Source organism: Oncorhynchus tshawytscha, linkage group LG12, assembly GCF_018296145.1.
Source record: "Oncorhynchus tshawytscha isolate Ot180627B linkage group LG12, Otsh_v2.0, whole genome shotgun sequence".
NCBI lineage: Eukaryota > Metazoa > Chordata > Actinopteri > Salmoniformes > Salmonidae > Oncorhynchus > Oncorhynchus tshawytscha.
Window position 1 is genome coordinate 9352731 of NC_056440.1, and position 19705 is coordinate 9372435.

Genomic DNA, 19705 nt, shown 5'->3' on the forward strand with positions numbered 1-19705 from the left:
AACTCCCTCCTTTCGGAAGTAGCCATACTTTATGTTACACTTCATTAAGTTGCATAGATACAACGTAGTTACATGTAGTCTCATTTTATGTATTAGTTTAATTCCAAGTAATTGCTTAGAATATGTTCCCGGGGAGCTTGTGAGAATAACATTGATGTAATAAACGGAAACTGTGGATTCATTTGAAACTTAAAGTAGATAGCCCTCAGCCCTAAACCCTCAGGTCTATGCCCCTAGGGGAATCCCCGCAGCCATATTTGTCTTTGGGCCAAGTGATTAGCCAAACAAGGGACGTTTGCAATTTAAGCCCCTCGGCCCTCGTTTTTAATGGCGTTTGCGTGTGTACAATTATGTTAACTTCGGGGCCTGAAACGCTCCATAATTCAATTCGCAATGATTGTTCATCCTCTAAGAAAAGTCTGCCAAAACTTAAAACTTCAACATACAAGTGTAAGTAAAAATGTAAATCATTTAGAAATGGAATATGTAAACACTCCAGGTGTCCTGGAGGGCAAACTACCTGCCCTCCAGGACACCTGCATCACCTGATGTCACAGGAAGGCCATAAAGACCATCAAGGACAACAACCACCCGAGCCACTGCCTGTTCACCCCGCTATCATCCAGAAGGCGAGGTCAGTACAGGTGCATCAAAGCTGGGACCGAGAGACTGAAAAACAGCTTCTATCTCAAGACCATCAGACTGTTAAACAGCCATCACTAACACAGAGAGACTGAAAAACAGCTTCTATCTCAAGGCCATCAGACTGTTAAACAGCCATCACTAACACAGAGAGACTGAAAAACAGCTTCTATCTCAAGGCCATCAGACTGTTAAACAGCCATCACTAACCGACCTCCACCCGGTTACTCAGCCCTGCACCTTAGATGCTGCTGCCCTATTTACATAGACATGGAATCACTGGTCACTTTAATAATGGAACACTGGTCACTATAATAATGGAACACTGGTCACTATAATCATGGAACACTGGCCACTTTAATCATGGAACACTGGTCACTTTAATCATGGAACACTGGTCACTATAATAATGGAACACTGGTCACTTTAATAATGGAACACTGGTCACTATAATAATGGAACACTGGTCACTTTAATAATGGAACACTGGTCACTATAATAATGGAACACTGGTCACTTTAATAATGGAACACTGGCCACTTTAATAATGGAACACTGGTCACTTTAATAATGGAACACTGGTCACTATAATAATGGAACACTGGTCACTATAATAATGGAACACTGGTCACTATAATAATGGAACACTGGTCACTATAATAATGGAACACTGGTCACTATAATAATGGAACACTGGTCACTATAATAATGGAACACTGGTCACTATAATAATGGAACACTGGTCACTTTAATAATGGAACACTGGTCACTTTAATAATGGAACACTGGTCACTATAATAATGGAACACTGGTCACTTTAATCATGGAACACTGGCACTTTAATCATGGAACACTGGTCACTTTAATCATGGAACACTGGCCACTTTAATAATGGAACACTGGCCACTTTAATAATGGAACACTGGTCACTTTAATCATGGAACACTGGTCACTTTAATAATGGAACACTGGCCACTTTAATAATGGAACACTGGTCACTTTAATCATGGAACACTGGTCACTTTAATAATGGAACACTGGTCACTTTAATCATGGAACACTGGTCACTTTAATCATGGAACACTGGCCACTTTAATCATGGAACACTGGTCACTTTAATCATGGAACACTGGCCACTTTAATAATGGAACACTGGCCACTTTAATAATGGAACACTGGTCACTTTAATCATGGAACACTGGCCACTTTAATAATGGAACACTGGCCACTTTAATAATGGAACACTGGTCACTTTAATCATGGAACACTGGTCACTTTAATAATGGAACACTGGTCACTTTAATCATGGAACACTGGTCACTTTAATCATGGAACACTGGTCACTTTAATAATGGAACACTGGTCACTTTAATCATGGAACACTGGTCACTTTAATAATGGAACACTGGCCACTTTAATAATGGAACACTGGTCACTTTAATCATGGAACACTGGTCACTTTAATAATGGAACACTAGTCACTTTAATAATGGAACACTGGTCACTTTAATAATGGAACACTGGTCACTTTAATAATGGAACACTAGTCACTAATAATGGAACACTGGTCACTTTAATAATGGAACACTGGTCACTTTAATAATGGAACACTGGTCACTTTAATCATGTTTACATGCTGCTTTTACTCATCTCATGTATATACTGTGTTCTATTCTACTGTATTTTAGTCAATGCCACTCTGACATTGCTTGTCCATATATTTATATATTTCTTAACTCCATTCTTTTACTTTTAGGTTGTGTGTGTACTGTTGTCCATTGTTAGATTCTACAGCACTGTTGGAGCTGGGAACACAAGCATTTTGCCTCACCTGCAATAACATCTGCTAAATATGTATATGTGACCAATATATTTTGATTTTATAACTAGGCTATTTGTAACTTATTTGGAAAACATTTGTCCAGTTCACTTTTGCAATTTAAACATATATATTATCCCATGTTGTTATTTGAGTCCTGTTCTAGTCTAGACTGTAATTGTACAGTATATTGTTCATTCACTAACAGACAGTGCTACTGTAGGTCCTTCTTCAAGGCTTTTTGGTTTCTGGAAACTGAAAATATTTTCTGGGCAGGTTGCTCTCAGAGAGAGACATTGGTATTTACCCAGGAAAATGTTATGCCACGGCTGTGGGTCTATGTTTTATTTTTCCTCCATAGTTTCTTTAGTTTACACTCACTTCTGCCTTGTTCCTGTACTGTCTGTGAGCATCTGAAACATCTGTGGTCCTTCTTCATTTAGGCTTCATTGTCTGTTAGTTTGTCTTTGTAAGAAACAAGTGATGAATCAGTGTCTGTCTCTGTCTGTCCGTCCGTCTGTCTGTTTGTCCGTCTGTTTGCCTATTTGTCTGTCCATCTGTCTGTCTTTCAGTCCGACTGTCTGTCCGCCTGTCTATCCGCCTGTCTATATGTCTGTCTCTGTGTACTTATCCATGTGTCACTTTGTACATCTAACTGTTGTTGTACAGTATGTGTTGTCGTAGTTACCACCACTGCCTGAGGTACCAAGTGCTGTCCCAGTTAGAGAGAGGTAATGTGTCTGTCTGTAGTACCCAGTACTGTCCCAGTTAGAGAGAGGTAATGTGTATGTCTGTAGTACCCAGTACTGTCCCAGTTAGAGAGAGGTAATGTGTCTGTCTGTAGTACCCAGTACTGTCCCAGTTAGAGGTAATGTGTATGTCTGTAGTACCCAGTACTGTCCCAGTTAGAGAGAGGTAATCTGTCTGTCTGTCTGTAGTACCCAGTACTGTCCCAGTTAGAGAGAGGTAATGTGTCTGTCTGTCTGTAGTACCCAGTACTGTCCCAGTTAGAGAGAGGTAATGTGTCTGTCTGTAGTACCCAGTACTGTCCCAGTTAGAGGTAATGTGTATGTCTGTAGTACCCAGTACTGTCCCAGTTAGAGAGAGGTAATGTGTCTGTCTGTAGTACCCAGTACTGGCCCAGTTAGAGAGAGGTAATGTGTCTGTCTGTAGTACCCAGTACTGTCCCAGTTAGAGAGAGGTAATGTGTCTGTCTGTAGTACCCAGTACTGTCCCAGTTAGAGAGAGGTAATGTGTATGTCTGTAGTACCCAGTACTGTCCCAGTTAGAGGTAATGTGTATGTCTGTAGTACCCAGTACTGTCCCAGTTAGAGGTAATGTGTATGTCTGTAGTACCCAGTACTGTCCCAGTTAGAGAGAGGTAATGTGTATGTCTGTAGTACCCAGTACTGTCCCAGTTAGAGATAATGTGTCTGTCTGTAGTACCCAGTACTGTCCCAGTTAGAGAGAGGTAATGTGTATGTCTGTAGTACCCAGTACTGTCCCAGTTAGAGGTAATGTGTATGTCTGTAGTACCCAGTACTCTACCAGTTAGAGGTAATGTGTATGTCTGTAGTACCCAGTACTGTCGCAGTTAGAGAGAGGTAATGTGTATGTCTGTAGTACCCAGTACTGTCCCAGTTAGAGGTAATGTGTCTGTCTGTAGTACCCAGTACTGTCCCAGTTAGAGGTAATGTGTCTGTCTGTAGTACCCAGTACTGTCCCACTGTCTGTCTGTAGTACCCAGTACTGTCCCAGTTAGAGAGTGGTAATGTGTCTGTCTGTCTGTCTGTCTGTAGTACCCAGTACTGTCCCAGTTAGAGGTAATGTGTCTGTCTGTAGTACCCAGTACTGTCCCAGTTAGAGGTAATGTGTCTGTCTGTAGTACCCAGTACTGTCCCAATTAGAGAGAGGTAATGTGTCTGTCTGTCTGTAGTACCCAGTACTGTCCCAGTTAGAGAGTGGTAATGTGTCTGTCTGTCTGTCTGTCTGTAGTACCCAGTACTGTCCCAATTAGAGAGAGGTAATGTGTCTGTCTGTCTGTAGTACCCAGTACTGTCCCAGTTAGAGAGTGGTAATGTGTCTGTCTGTCTGTCTGTCTGTCTGTAGTACCCAGTACTGTCCCAATTAGAGAGAGGTAATGTGTCTGTCTGTAGTACCCAGTACTGTCCCAATTAGAGAGAGGTAATGTGTCTGTCTGTCTGTAGTACCCAGTACTGTCCCCGTTAGAGAGAGGTAATGTGTCTGTCTGTCTGTAGCACCCAGTGCTGTCCCAGTTAGAGAGGGGTAATGTGTCTGTCTGTAGTACCCAGTACTGTCCCAGTTAGAGAGGGGTAATGTGTCTGTCTGTCTGTAGTACCCAGTACTGTCCCAGTTAGAGAGAGGTAATGTGTCTGTCTGTCTGTAGTACCCAGTACTGTCCCAATTAGAGAGAGGTAATGTGTCTGTCTGTCTGTCTGTAGTACCCAGTACTGTCCCAGTTAGAGGTAATGTGTCTGTCTGTAGTACCCAGTACTGTCCCAGTTAGAGGTAATGTGTCTGTCTGTAGTACCCAGTACTGTCCCAGTTAGAGGTAATGTGTCTGTCTGTCTGTAGTACCCAGTACTGTCCCAATTAGAGAGAGGTAATGTGTCTGTCTGTCTGTAGTACCCAGTACTGTCCCAGTTAGAGAGAGGTAATGTGTCTGTCTGTCTGTAGTACCCAGTACTGTCCCAGTTAGAGAGAGGTAATGTGTCTGTCTGTAGTACCCAGTACTGTCCCAGTTAGAGGTAATGTGTCTGTCTGTAGTACCCAGTACTGCCCCAGTTAGAGAGGGGTAATGTGTCTGTCTGTCTGTCTGTAGTACCCAGTACTGTCCCAATTAGAGAGAGGTAATGTGTCTGTCTGTCTGTCTGTAGTACCCAGTACTGTCCCAATTAGAGAGAGGTAATGTGTCTGTCTGTAGTACCCAGTACTGTCCCAGTTAGAGAGTGGTAATGTGTCTGTCTGTCTGTAGTACCCAGTACTGTCCCAGTTAGAGAGAGGTAATGTGTCTGTCTGTCTGTCTGTAGTACCCAGTACTGTCCCAATTAGAGAGAGGTAATGTGTCTGTCTGTAGTACCCAGTACTGTCCCAATTAGAGAGAGGTAATGTGTCTGTCTGTAGTACCCAGTACTGTCCCAGTTAGAGAGAGGTAATGTGTCTGTCTGTCTGTCTGTAGTACCCGGTACTGTCCCAGTTAGAGGTAATGTGTCTGTCTGTAGTACCCAGTACTGTCCCAGTTAGAGGGGTAATGTGTCTGTCTGTAGTACTGTCCCAGTACTGTCCCAGTACTGTCCCAGTTAGAGGTAATGTGTCTGTCTGTCTGTCCCAGTTAGAGAGAGGTAATGTGTCTGTCTGTCTGTCTGTAGTACCCAGTACTGTCCCAGTTAGAGGTAATGTGTCTGTCTGTAGTACCCAGTACTGTCCCAATTAGAGAGAGGTAATGTGTCTGTCTGTAGTACCCAGTACTGTCCCAGTTAGAGGTAATGTGTCTGTCTGTAGTACCCAGTACTGTCCCAGTTAGAGAGAGGTAATGTGTCTGTCTGTAGTACCCAGTACTGTCCCAGTTAGAGGTAATGTGTCTGTCTGTAGTACCCAGTACTGTCCCAGTTAGAGGTAATGTGTCTGTCTGTAGTACCCAGTACTGTCCCAGTTAGAGAGAGGTAATGTGTCTGTCTGTAGTACCCAGTACTGTCCCAGTTAGAGGTAATGTGTCTGTCTGTAGTACCCAGTACTGTCCCAGTTAGAGGTAATGTGTCTGTCTGTAGTACCCAGTACTGTCCCAGTTAGAGAGAGGTAATGTGTCTGTCTGTAGTACCCAGTACTGTCCCAGTTAGAGGTAATGTGTCTGTCTGGGATGAGGTCATGGAACTTTGTGATGCAGCACTGTGGTTAGTTTTACTGGTGAAACTGAGCCAGGTTGTTATAACAGGGTAAGCAGGAGTCTGAGCAGCTGATATACCGTTATTATGAATTCACGACACACACTCACTCACTCACTCACTCAGTTATGTACCACCAGTGTGTGTGGAGTATTGTAAGTGATGGTTGTGTGTGTCCTTTCGTGTGTGTGTGTTTATGTGGCTGCCTGCACATGCATGTGTGTGTATGTATGTAGGGTGAGTTTCCTATTTGGGAAGGGTCCATCCTGCCCCTGGGTTAAAGTGATCTGGATTTAGTGTGTCATGAGAGGAGTGCTGTTTGTCTTCATGTAATCCACCTTGCTGCTATTCGTGAGATGGGTCCTCTTCTTATCTTACAAGAATCCCCATGAAACAGAAATAAACAGCATCTCACCACCGTTGCCTTTGTCCTGCTGTCTGCCTGTTGGAGTCTCGTCTGTTAAAACATCTGCTTTTTATTGTAAGGAAGGGAACAGAGTTTGGGATCCTCACAGTGGCAGCTCTATATAGACAATAGAGTTTGGAATCCTCACAGTGGCAGCTCTATATAGACAATAGAGTTTGGAATCCTCACAGTGGCAGCTCTATATAGACAATAGAGTTTGGAATCCTCACAGTGGCAGCTCTATATAGACAATAGAGTTTGGAATCCTCACAGTGGTAGCTCTATAGAGACGATAAAGTTTGGAATCCTCACAGTGGCAGCTCTATATAGACAATAGAGTTTGGAATCCTCACAGTGGCAGCTCTATATAGACAATAGAGTTTGGAATCCTCACAGTGGTAGCTCTATAGAGACGATAAAGTTTGGAATCCTCACAGTGGCAGCTCTATAGAGACGATAAAGTTTGGAATCCTCACAGTGGCAGCTCTATAGAGACGATAAAGTTTGGAATCCTCACAGTGGTAGCTCTATAGAGATGATAAAGTTTGGAATCCTCACAGTGGCAGCTCTATATAGACAATAAAGTTTGGGATCCTCACAGTGGCAGCTCTATAGAGACGATAGAGTTTGGAATCCTCACAGTGGCAGCTCTATATAGACAATAAAGTTTGGGATCCTCACAGTGGCAGCTCTATAGAGACGATAAAGTTTGGAATCCTCACTGTGGCAGCTCTATATAGATAATAGAGTTTGGAATCGTCACAGTGGCAGCTCTATATAGATAATAGAGTTTGGAATCGTCACAGTGGCAGCTCTATGTAGAAATAGAGTGTCATTTGGGACACAGAGTGTTTCCAGTAGACCAGACAGGAAATTAACATTCCACGTCCTTCTAGTGGAGAACAGGAAAACCACTTGTTCCTCCGTCCATCCATACCTCCTGTTTGATGTATAAAGAAGTATTGTCTTGGTACTGATACCATATGTCTCCTCTCTGTCTCCTCTCTGTCTCCTCTCTCATTGTCAGCTTGGTCTCCTCTCTGTCTCCTCTCTCATTGTCAGCTTGGTCTCCTCTCTGTCTCCTCTCTCATTGTCAGCTTGGTCTCCTCTCTGTCTCCTCTCTGTCTCCTCTCTCATTGTCAGCTTGGTCTCCTCTCTGTCTCCTCTCTGTCTCCTCTCTCATTGTCAGCTTGGTCTCCTCTCTGTCTCCTCTCTCATTGTCAGCTTGGTCTCCTCTCTGTCTCCTCTCTCATTGTCAGCTTGGTCTCCTCTCTGTCTCCCCTCTCATTGTCAGCTTGGTCTCCTCTCTGTCTCCTCTCTGTCTCCTCTCTCATTGTCAGCTTGGTCTCCTCTCTGTCTCCTCTCTCAATGTTAGCTTGGTCTCCTCTCTCAATGTCAGCTTGGTCTCCTCTCTGTCTCCTCTCTCAATGTCAGCTTGGTCTCCTCTCTGTCTCCTCTCTCAATGTCAGCTTGGTCTTCTCTCTGTCTCCTCTCTCAATGTCAGCTTGGTCTCCTCTCTGTCTCCTCTCTCATTGTCAGCTTGGTCTTCTCTCTGTCTCCTCTCTCATTGTCAGCTTGGTCTCCTCTCTGTCTCCTCTCTCAATGTCAGCTTGGTCTTCTCTCTGTCTCCCTCTCATAATGTCAGCTTGGTCTTCTCTCTGTCTCCCTCTCATAATGTCAGCTTGGTCTTCTCTCTGTCTCCCTCTCATAATGTCAGCTTGGTCTTCTCTCTGTCTCCCTCTCATAATGTAAACACGGTGTAGGGCCCCAGAGACACCCAGTCTCTACGTAAAGCTGAGGTGTTGTTGAGATGAAGGGGTCAAATCCCCCAAACCACACACTTCTTTCAGTGAGTGGAAACGTGTACCCCTGTTTCTATTAGAGCCAGGAGTTCTCTCTCTTTCTTTCTCTCTCTGAGGCTTTGGTGCTTTTATCATTAGTGGCTGACCTGACCTCTTCCCTCAGTGGACATAGAGTCCCGGCAGAGCAGTGGAAACGTTAACACAACTCTCTCTCTCATGTACGTTTGGCTGGCTGCAATAGTTTTAGTTTCTTTGGCTTTCTTGAAGAAGTCGCTCATACTATCTGTGTGTGTGTGTGTGTGTGTGTGTGTGTGTGTGTGTGTGTGTGTGTGTGTGTGAGGATCTGAGGATCTGCAGACCAGCTGTATGCACTTCCTCTGATCCTCAGCCTGACTTCTGACTACAGATCAGTTCCACTCTGATCCTCAGCCTGACTTCTGACTACAGATCAGTTCCACTCTGATCCTCAGCCTGACTTCTGACTAGAGATCAGTTCCACTCTGATCCTCAGCCTGACTTCTGACTAGAGATCAGTTCCACTCTGATCCTCAGCCTGACTTCTGACTAGAGATCAGTTCCACTCTGATCCTCAGCCTGACTTCTGACTAGAGATCAGATCAGTTCCACTCTGATCCTCAGCCTGACTTCTGACTAGAGATCAGATCAGTTCCACTCTGATCCTCAGCCTGACTTCTGACTAGAGATCCAGATCCTCAGTTCCACTAGAGATCTTCCACTCTGATCCTCAGCCTGACTTCTGACTAGAGATCAGATCAGTTCCACTCTGATCCTCAGCCTGACTTCTGACTAGAGATCAGTTCCACTCTGATCCTCAGCCTGACTTCTGACTAGAGATAAGTTCCACTCTGATCCTCAGCCTGACTTCTGACTAGAGATCAGTTCCACTCTGATCCTCAGCCTGACTTCTGACTAGAGATAAGTTCCACACACACACAGCTGGAGGCAAAAGAGAGGGATGGAGATGGAGAGGGAAAGAGAGATAGAAAGGAAGAGACTAATGGAGGTGGAGAGAGATTGTTTATTTCTCTTATTATATATTTCATTTGCTTTGGCATATGTTTCCCATCCCAATATAGCCCTTTGAATTGAGAGAGAGAGACAGATTAATGTGTATGTAGCAGAGAGAGAGAGAGAGAGAGATGGGTTGAGACAGATTAATGTGTATGTAGCAGAGAGAGAGAGAGATGTGTAGGGGTTGAGACAGATTAATGTGTATGTAGCAGAGAGAGAGAGAGATGTGTAGGGGTTGAGACAGATTAATGTGTATGTAGCAGAGAGAGAGAGAGAGATGTGTAGGGGTTGAGACAGATTAATGTGTAGGTGGCAGAGAGATGTGTAGGGGTTGAGACAGATTAATGTGTAGGTAGCAGAGAGAGAGAGATGGGTTGAGACAGATTAATGTGTATTTAAAAAAAAAAATTTTTTAAACCTTTATTTAACCAGGCAAGTCAGTTAAGAACAAATTCTTATTTTCAATGACGGCCTAGGAACAGTGGGTTAACTGCCTGTTCAGGGGCAGAACAACAGATTTGTATCTTGTCAGCTGGGGGGTTTGAACTTGCAACCTTCCGGTTACTAGTCCAACGCTCTAACCACTAGGCTACCCTGCCGCCCCGTATGTAGCAGAGAGAGAGATGTGTAGGGTTGAGACAGATTAATGTGTATGTAGCAGAGAGAGAGAGAATCTCAATCTGGCATGAGGGCCTGCTATACAAACTGATGGAAAGTGGTGTTGGGGGTAAAACATACGACATTATAAAATCCATGTACACAAACAACAAGTGTGCAGTTAAAATTGGCAAAAACACACACATTTCTTCACACAGGGTCGTGGGGTTAAACAAGGATGCAGCTTAAGCCCCACCCTCTTCAACATATATATCAACGAATTGGCGCGGGCACTAGAAAAGTCTGCAGCACCCGGCCTCCCCCTGCTAGAATCCGATGTCAAATGTCTGCTGTTTGCTGATGATCTGGTGCTTCTGTCACCAACCAAGGAGGGCCTACAGCAGCACCTAGATCTTATGCACAGATTCTGTCAGACCTGGGCCCTGACAGTAAATCTCAGTAAGACCAAAATAATGGTGTTCCAAAAAAGGTCCAGTCACCAGGACCACAAATACAAATTCCATCTAGACACTGTTGCCCTAGAGCACACAAAAAACTATACATACCTTGGCCTAAACATCAGCACCACAGGTAACTTCCACAAAGCTGTGAACGATCTGAGAGACAAGGCAAGAAGGGCATTCTATGCCATCAAAAGAAACATAAATTTCAACATACCAATTAGGATTTGGCTAAAAATACTTGAATCAGTCATAGAGCCCATTGCCCTTTATGGTTGTGAGGTCTGGGGTCCGCTCACCAACCAAGACTTCACAAAATGGGACAAACACCAAATTGAGACTTTGCACGCAGAATTCTGCAAAAATATCCTCCGTGTACAACGTAGAACACCAAATAATGCATGCAGAGCAGAATTAGGCCGATACCCTCTAATTATCAAAATCCAGAAAAGAGCTGTTAAATTCTACAACCACCTAAAAGGAAGCGATTCACAAACCTTCCATAACAAAGCCATCACCTACAGAGAGATGAACCTGGAGAAGAGTCCCCTAAGCAAGCTGGTCCTGGGGCTCTGTTCACAAACACAAACACACACTACAGAGCCCCAGGACAGCAGCACAATTAGACCCAACCAAATCATGAGAAAACAAAAAGATAACTACTTAACACATTGGAAAGAATTAACAAAAAAAACAGAGCAAACTAGAATGCTATTTGGCCCTAAACAGAGAGTACACAGCGGCAGAATACCTGACCACTGTGACTGACCCAAAATTAAGGAAAGCCTTGACTATGTACAGACTCAGTGAGCATAGCCTTGCTATTGAGAAAGGCCGCCGTAGGCAGACATGGCTCTCAAGAGAAGACCGGCTATGTGCTCACTGCCCACAAAATGAGGTGGAAACTGAGCTGCACTTCCTAACCTCCTGCCCAATGTATGACCATATTAGAGAGACATATTTCCCTCAGATTACACAGATCCACAAAGAATTCGAAAACAAATCCAATTTTGAAAAACTCCCATATCTACTGGGTGAAATTCCACAGTGTGCCATCACAGCAGCAAGATTTGTGACCTGTTGCCACGAGAAAAGGGCAACCAGTGAAGAACAAACACCATTGTAAATACAACCCATATTTATGCTTATTTATTTTATCTTGTGTCCTTTAACAATTTGTACATTGTTAAAACACTGTATATATATATATAATATGACATTTGTAATGTCTTTACTGTTTTGAAACTTCTGTATGTGTAATGTTTACTGTTAATTTTTGTTGTTTTTCACTTTATATATTCACTTTGTATGTTGTCTACCTCACTTGCTTTGGCAATGTTAACACATGTTTCCCATGCCAATAAAGCCCTTGAATTGAATTGAATTGAGAGAGATGGGATGAGACAGATTCATGTGTATGTAGGAGAGAGAGAGAGAGATGGGATGAGACAGATTCATGTGTAGGTAGCAGAGAGAGAGAGAGAGATGTGTAGGGGTTGAGACAGATTAATGTGTATGTAGCAGAGAGAGAGAGATGTGTAGGGGTTGAGACAGATTAATGAGTGTGTAGGAGAGAGAGAGAGAGATGTGTAGGGGTTGAGACAGATTAATGTGTATGTAGCAGAGAGAGAGAGATGGGTTGAGACAGATTAATGTGTATGTAGCAGAGAGACAGAGATGTGTAGGGGTTGAGACAGATTAATGTGTAGGTAGCAGAGAGAGAGAGATGTGTAGGGGATGAGACAGATTCATGTGTAGGTAGCAGAGAGAGAGAGATGGGTTGAGACAGATTAATGTGTATGTAGCAGAGAGAGAGAGATGTGTAGGGGTTGAGACAGATTAATGTGTATGTAGCAGAGAGAGAGAGAGAGATGTGTAGGGGTTGAGACAGATTAATGTGTATGTAGCAGAGAGAGAGAGATGTGTAGGGGTTGAGACAGATTAATGAGTGTGTAGGAGAGAGAGAGAGATGGATTGAGACAGATTAATGTGTATGTAGCAGAGAGAGAGAGAGATGTGTAGGGGTTGAGACAGATTAATGTGTATGTAGCAGAGAGAGAGAGATGTGTAGGGTTGAGACAGATTAATGTGTAGGTAGCAGAGAGAGAGAGATGTGTAGGGATGAGACAGACACAGAATTTGTATTACATCTATTCATCCAGTTGGCCTATAGAAAGCAGTCACAATATCCATCAAAATAGTCAATCAAAATCCAGTCTTTAATTAAGAAATTGAGAGAAATAATCTGACAACCACAAATATCCAGTGAAATTCCATCCTGTGACAAGATTTTCTATAGGCTTTGAGAGGAGTAGGAGACAGAGACAGACCGCTGGGAGGGATGTCTGCAGTGTGAGCCGAGAATAATTCATCATCTTTGATAAACAAAGATTTCACACATACTGTAATTCCATGGCTGTGTATCCTGTTTTGTTTACTATCCGTTAAAATCCCAAATGAATGATTTTAGTTGTTTTATTGCTGCGTGTATGGCAACGTTACATTGGCTGTGAATGTGTTCTGTCAGGCCAATAAAGACAGTTCAACTCTGTCGGATGGAAAAAGAGACAGTCAGAACACGATTTCAGTGACTAGCTAACTCTGAGATGTGCTGAGGGTAAAGAACATCATTGCACTGCTATATTTATGCTCAAATGTCTTGCAGATGCTCCCTGAAGCAACTCTGTTTCCTGACCTCTAACTGACAGGGCTTCACAGCAGCATGACGGAGAGCCTGTGGGTAGTTATGCCCCGTGGCAGCTGAGCCAGGCATCAGGCAAGGACAATATCTGGTCTCCAGGACCCAATGGCTCAGTGGATGCTCAGGCACAACAGTGGAGGAAACCCTTTTATATGGGAGAGAGAGAGTTGAGAGAGAGTTGGGAGACAGATAGAGAGAGAGAGTTGGGAGAAAGATAGAGAGAGAGAGTTGGGAGAAAGAGAAAGATAGAGAGCTGGGAGAAAGAGAAAGATAGAGAGAGAGAGTTGCGAGAAAGAGAAAGATAGAGAGAGAGAGAGTTGGGATATAGAGAAAGATAGAGAGAGAGAGAGTTGGGAGAAAGATAGAGAGAGAGAGTTGGGAGAAAGATAGAGAGAGAGAGTTGGGAGAAAGAGAAAGATAGAGAGCTGGGAGAAAGAGAAAGATAGAGAGAGAGAGTTGCGAGAAAGAGAAAGATAGAGAGAGAGAGAGTTGGGATAAAGAGAAAGATAGAGAGAGAGAGAGTTGGGAGAAAGATAGAGAGAGAGAGTTGGGAGAAAGATAGAGAGAGAGAGTTGGGATATAGAGAAAGAGAGAGAAAGAGAGAGTTGGGATATAGAGATAGAGAGAGAGTTTAAAAAAAGCCCCTTGAATTGAATTGAATTGAATTGAGAGAGTTGGGATAAAGAGAAAGATAGAGAGAGAACATGGATGTAAAAGTAGTTTTCCAAAAAAACAGAAATACCTTATTTACATACATACCAGTCAAAGGTTTGGACACACCTACTCATTCCAGGGTTTTTATTTCTTTTTACTACATTCTACATTGTAGAATAATAGTGAAGACATCAAAACTATGAAATAACACGTATGAAATCAGGTAGTAACCAAAAAGGGTTAAACAAATCAAAATATGTTATATTTAAGATTCTTCAAAGTAGCCACCTTTTGCCTAGATGACAGCTTTGCACACTCTTGGCATTCTCTCAACCAGCTTCATGAGGTAGTCACCTGGAATGCATTTCAATTAACAGTTGTGCCTTTTTAAAAGTTAATTTGTGGAATTTATTTCCTTCTTAACGCATTTGAGCCAATTAGTTGTGTTGTGACAAGGTACGGTTGGTATACAGAAGACAGCCCTATTTGGTAAAAGACGAAGTCCATATTATGGCAAGAAGAGCTCCAATGGCCTCCCGGGTGGCGCAGTGGTTAAGGGCGCTGTACTGCAGTGCCAGCTGTGCCATCAGAGTCCCTGGGTTCGCGCCCAGGCTCTGTCGTAACCGGGAGGTCCGTGGGGCGACGCACAATTGCCCTAGCGTCGTCCGGGTTAGGGAGGTTAACTTAATGGTCGGTAGGGGTATCCTTGTCTCATCGCGCACCAGCGACTCCTGTGGCGGGCCGGGTGCAGTGTGCGCTAACCAAGGTGGCCAGGTGCACGGTGTTTCCTCCGACACATTGGTGTGGCTGGCTTCCGGGTTGGATGCGCGCTGTGTTAAGAAGCAGTGCGGCTTGGTTGGGTTGTGTATTGGAGGACGCATGACTTTCAACCTTCGTCTCTCCCGAGCCCGTACGGGAGTTGTAGCTAAGACAAGATAGTAGCTACTACAACAATTGGATACCACGAAATTGGGGAGAAAAAGGGGTAAAATTCAAAAAAAAAGAAGAGCTCCAATAAGCAACGAGAAACGATAGTCCATCATTACTGTAAGACATGAAGGTCAGTCAATTCTGAAAATTTCAAGAACTTTGAAAGTTTCGTCAAGTAAACCATTAAGCGCTATGATGAAACTGGCTCTCATGAGGACCGCCACAGGAAAGGAAGACCCAGAGTTCCCTCTGCTGCAGAGGATAAGTTCATTAAGTTAACTGGTTCTCATGAGGAAAGGAAGACCCAGAGTTACCTCTGCTGCAGAGGATAAGTTCATTAAGTTAACTGGCTCTCATGAGGAAAGGAAGACCCAGAGTTACCTCTGCTGCAGAGGATAAGTTCATTAAGTTAACTGGTTCTCATGAGGAAAGGAAGACCCAGAGTTACCTCTGCTGCAGAGGATAAGTTCATTAAGTTAACTGGCTCTCATGAGGAAAGGAAGACCCAGAGTTACCTCTGCTGCAGAGGATAAGTTCATTAAGTTAACTGGCTCTCATGAGGAAAGGAAGACCCAGAGTTCCCTCTGCTGCAGAGGATAAGTTCATTAAGTTAACTGGCTCTCATGGGGAAAGGAAGACCCAGAGTTCCCTCTGCTGCAGAGGATAAGTTCATTAAGTTAACTGGTTCTCATGAGGAAAGGAAGACCCAGAGTTACCTCTGCTGCAGAGGATAAGTTCATTAAGTTAACTGGTTCTCATGAGGAAAGGAAGACCCAGAGTTACCTCTGCTGCAGAGGATAAGTTCATTAAGTTAACTGGCTCTCATGAGGAAAGGAAGACCCAGAGTTCCCTCTGCTGCAGAGGATAAGTTCATTAGTGTTACCAGCCTCAGAAATTGCAGATAAATGCAGACACATATAACAGACACATCCCAACATCAACTGTTCAGAGGAGACTGTGTGAATCAGACCTTCATGGTCGAATTTCTGCAATGAAAACACCAATAAAATACACCAATATGAAGAAGAGACTTGCTTGGGCCAAGAAACACGAGCAATGGACATTAAACCGGTGGAAATCTGTCCTTTTGAGAATTTTGGTTCCAACCGTCGTGTCTTTGTGAGACGCAGAGTAGGTAAACAGATGATCTCCGCATGTTCCCACCGTGAAGCAAGGAGGAGGTGTGGGGGTGCTTTGCTAGTGACACTGTCAGTGATTTATTTAAAATTCAAGGCACACTTAACATACATGGCTACCACAGCATTCTGCAGCGATATTCCATCCGATCTGGTTTGTGCTCAGTGGGACTATCATTTGTTTTTCAACAGGACAATGACCCAACACACCTCCAGGCTGTGTATGACGGAGTATGTGAGTGATGTGAGTGACGGAGTGCTGCATCAGATGACCTGACCTCCACAATCACCCAACCTCAACCCAATTGAGATGGTTTGGGATGAGTTGGACCACAGAGTAAAGGAAAAGCAACCAGCAAGTGCTCAGCATATGTGGGAACTCCTTCAATACTGTTGGAAAAGCATTCCAGGTGAAGGGTGGCTACTTTGAAGAATCTAAAATATAATACCACTTTTTTTGGTTAATACATGATTCCATATGTGTTATTTCATAGTTTTGAGGTCTTCACTATTATTCTACAATGTAGAAAGTAGTAAAAAAAAAAGAAGAAAAACCCTTGTGTGGGTGTGTCCAAACTTTTGACTGGTACTGTAAGTATTCAGACCCTTTGCTATGAGACTTGAAATTGAGCTCGAGTGCATCCTCTTTCCATTGATCATCCTTGAGACGTTTCTGCAACTTGATCTAAGTCCACCTGTAGTAAATTCAATTGATTGGACATGATATGGAAAGGCACACACCTGTCTATATAAGGTCCCACAGTTGACAGTGCATGTCAGAGAGAAAAAACAAGCCATGAGGTGAATGGAATTGTCTGTAGCGCTCTGAGACAGGATTGTGTCGAGGCACAGATCTGGGGAAGGGTACCAAAAATGTCTGCCGCATTGAAGGTCCCCAAGAACACAGTGACCTCCATCTTTCTTAAATGGAAGAAGTTTGGAACCACCAAGACTCTTCTTAGAGCTGGCTGCCCGGCCAAACTGAGCAATCGGGTGAGGGAAGTGACCAAGAACCAAATGGGCACTCTGACAGAGCTCTAGAGTTCCTCTGTGGAGATGGGAGATCCTTCCAGAAGGACAACCATTTCTGCAGCACTCCACCAATCAGGCCTTTATGACAGAGTGGCTAGACGGAAGCCACTCCACAGTAAAAGGCACATGACAGTCCGCTTGGAGTTTGCCAGAAGGCACCTAAAGTCTCACAGACCATGAGAAACAAGATTCTCTGGTCTGATGAAACCAATATTTAACTATTTGGCCTGAATGCCAAGCGTCACATCTGGAGGAAACTTGGCAACATCCCTACGGTGAAGCATGGTGGTGGGAATGTTTTTCAGCGGCAGGGACTGGGAGACTAGTCAGAATCGAGGGAAAGATGAACGGAGCAAAGTACAGAGAGATCCTTGATGAAAACCTGCTCCAGACCTCAGACTGGGGCGAAGGTTCACCTTTAAACAGGACAACGACCCTAATCGCATAGCCAAGACAATGCAGGAGTGGCTTCGGGACAAGTCTCTGAATGTCCTTGAGTGGCGCAGCCAGAGCCTGGACTTGAACCTGATCGAACATCTCTGGAGAGACCTGAAAATAGCTGTGCAGCAACGCTCCCCATTCAACCTGACAGAGCTTGAGAGGATCTGCAGAGAAGAATAAGAGAAACTCCCCAAATACAGGTGTGCCAAGCTTATAGCGTCATACCCAAGAAGACTCAAGGCTGTAATCTCTACCAAAGGTGCTTCAACAAAGTACTGAGTAAAGGGTCTGAATACAAATGTAAATGTATTATTTAAGTAATTAAAAAAATAAATAAGCAGAAATGTCTACAAACCTGTTTCTGCTTTGTCATTATAGGGTATTGTGATGTCATTATAGGGTATTGTGATGTCATAGGGTATTGTGTGTAGATTGCTGAGGGGGTAATAATAACTATTTAATCAATTTTAGAATAAGGCTGTAACATAACAAAATGTGGAAAAATACTTACCGAAGGCACTGTATATGTACCCTTGCTTTGGATCTTTAGCAAGGGTTTGTGGGTATGCCAAAATGCCATGCCAACAACCCAATCTCACTTTTATTCCTCAGGACAGACAGACAGAACAACAGGGAGACTGACAGGGAGACAGGGAGACAGACAGACAGACAGACAGACAGACAGAGACAGACAGGGAGACAGACAGACAGACAGACAGACAGACAGACAGACAGACAGACAGACAGACAGACAGACAGACAGACAGACAGACAGACAGACAGACAGACAGACAGACAGACGGGGAGACAGACAGGGAGACAGACGGGGAGACAGACAGACAGTCAGAAAGACAGACAGTGAGTCTCTACAGGTGGAGGCATGATGACATAGTTGTTAGAAGACAGAATAAAGGGCTCACAGGAACTACTGTATTATTCAGATTACTCTGATTGGTCCAGGGCTGGTCCAGGGCAGGCTTCTGTGTTTTGCAAGTTTTCCACTGTACTGTACTGTGTGTGTGAATGTGCATGCATGTGTGTCTGTAGTTAGTTTCAGACTGAGTGACTTTTCCCAGACATAAGTTTATTTTCTCTCCATCTGCATTAATGGAAATGGTTTGTGCGGAAAAGAGTTGAACTGAATCTTGTTAGTTTACGTCTTCGGAACAACTGTCCAGACCAAAGTGAAATGAATTATTGCACAATGAAGTAATACACATCTGTTGAATGTGATTTCTGTGGAATTGGGGGAAACAGTAGTGAGCACGGTTTCATGCACCGATTACTATAATAGTTTAAAGTGTCTACATGCTTTGCAAGAATAATTATAATTAATGAACTAATTATCCAGTTTATACACTGAACATTAAGAACACCTTCCTAATGTTGAGTTGCATCTCCCCCTTTGCCCTCAGAACATCCTCGATTCGTCAGGGCATGGACTCTACAAGGTGTCAAGTGTTCCACAGGGATGCTGGCCCATGTTGACTCCAATGCTTCCCACAGTTGTGTCAAGTTGGCTGGATGTCTATTGGTTGGTGGATCATTCTTGATACACATGGGAATACTGTTGAGCGTGAAAAACACAGCAGTTTTTGACACAAACCGGTGCGCCTGGCACCTACTACAATACCCCCGTTCCCTTAAATCTTTTGTTTAGCCTATTCACCCTCTGAATGGCCCACATGCACAATCCATGTCTCAATTGTCTCAAGGCTTAAAAATCCTTCTTTAACCTGTCTCCTCCCCTTCATCTACACTGATTTGGTATTTTATTAGGATCCCCATTAGCTGTTGTGAAAGCAGCAGCTACTCTTCCTGGAGTCCAACACAAAACATGAACCATGACATAATACAGAACATTAATAGACAAGAACAGCTCAAGGACAGAACTACATCAATTTAAAAAAGGCACACGTAGCCTACATATCAATACATACACACAAACTATCTAGGTCAAATAAGGGAGAGGCCATGAGGTGTTGCTGTATCTGTTTTTTAAACCAGGTTTGCCGTTCATTTGAGCAATATGAGATTAAAGGGAGTTCCATGCAATAAGGGCTCTATATAATACTGTACGCTTTCTTAAATTCGTTCTGGATTTGGGGAATGTGAAAAGACCCCTGGTGGCATGTTTGATGGGATAAGTG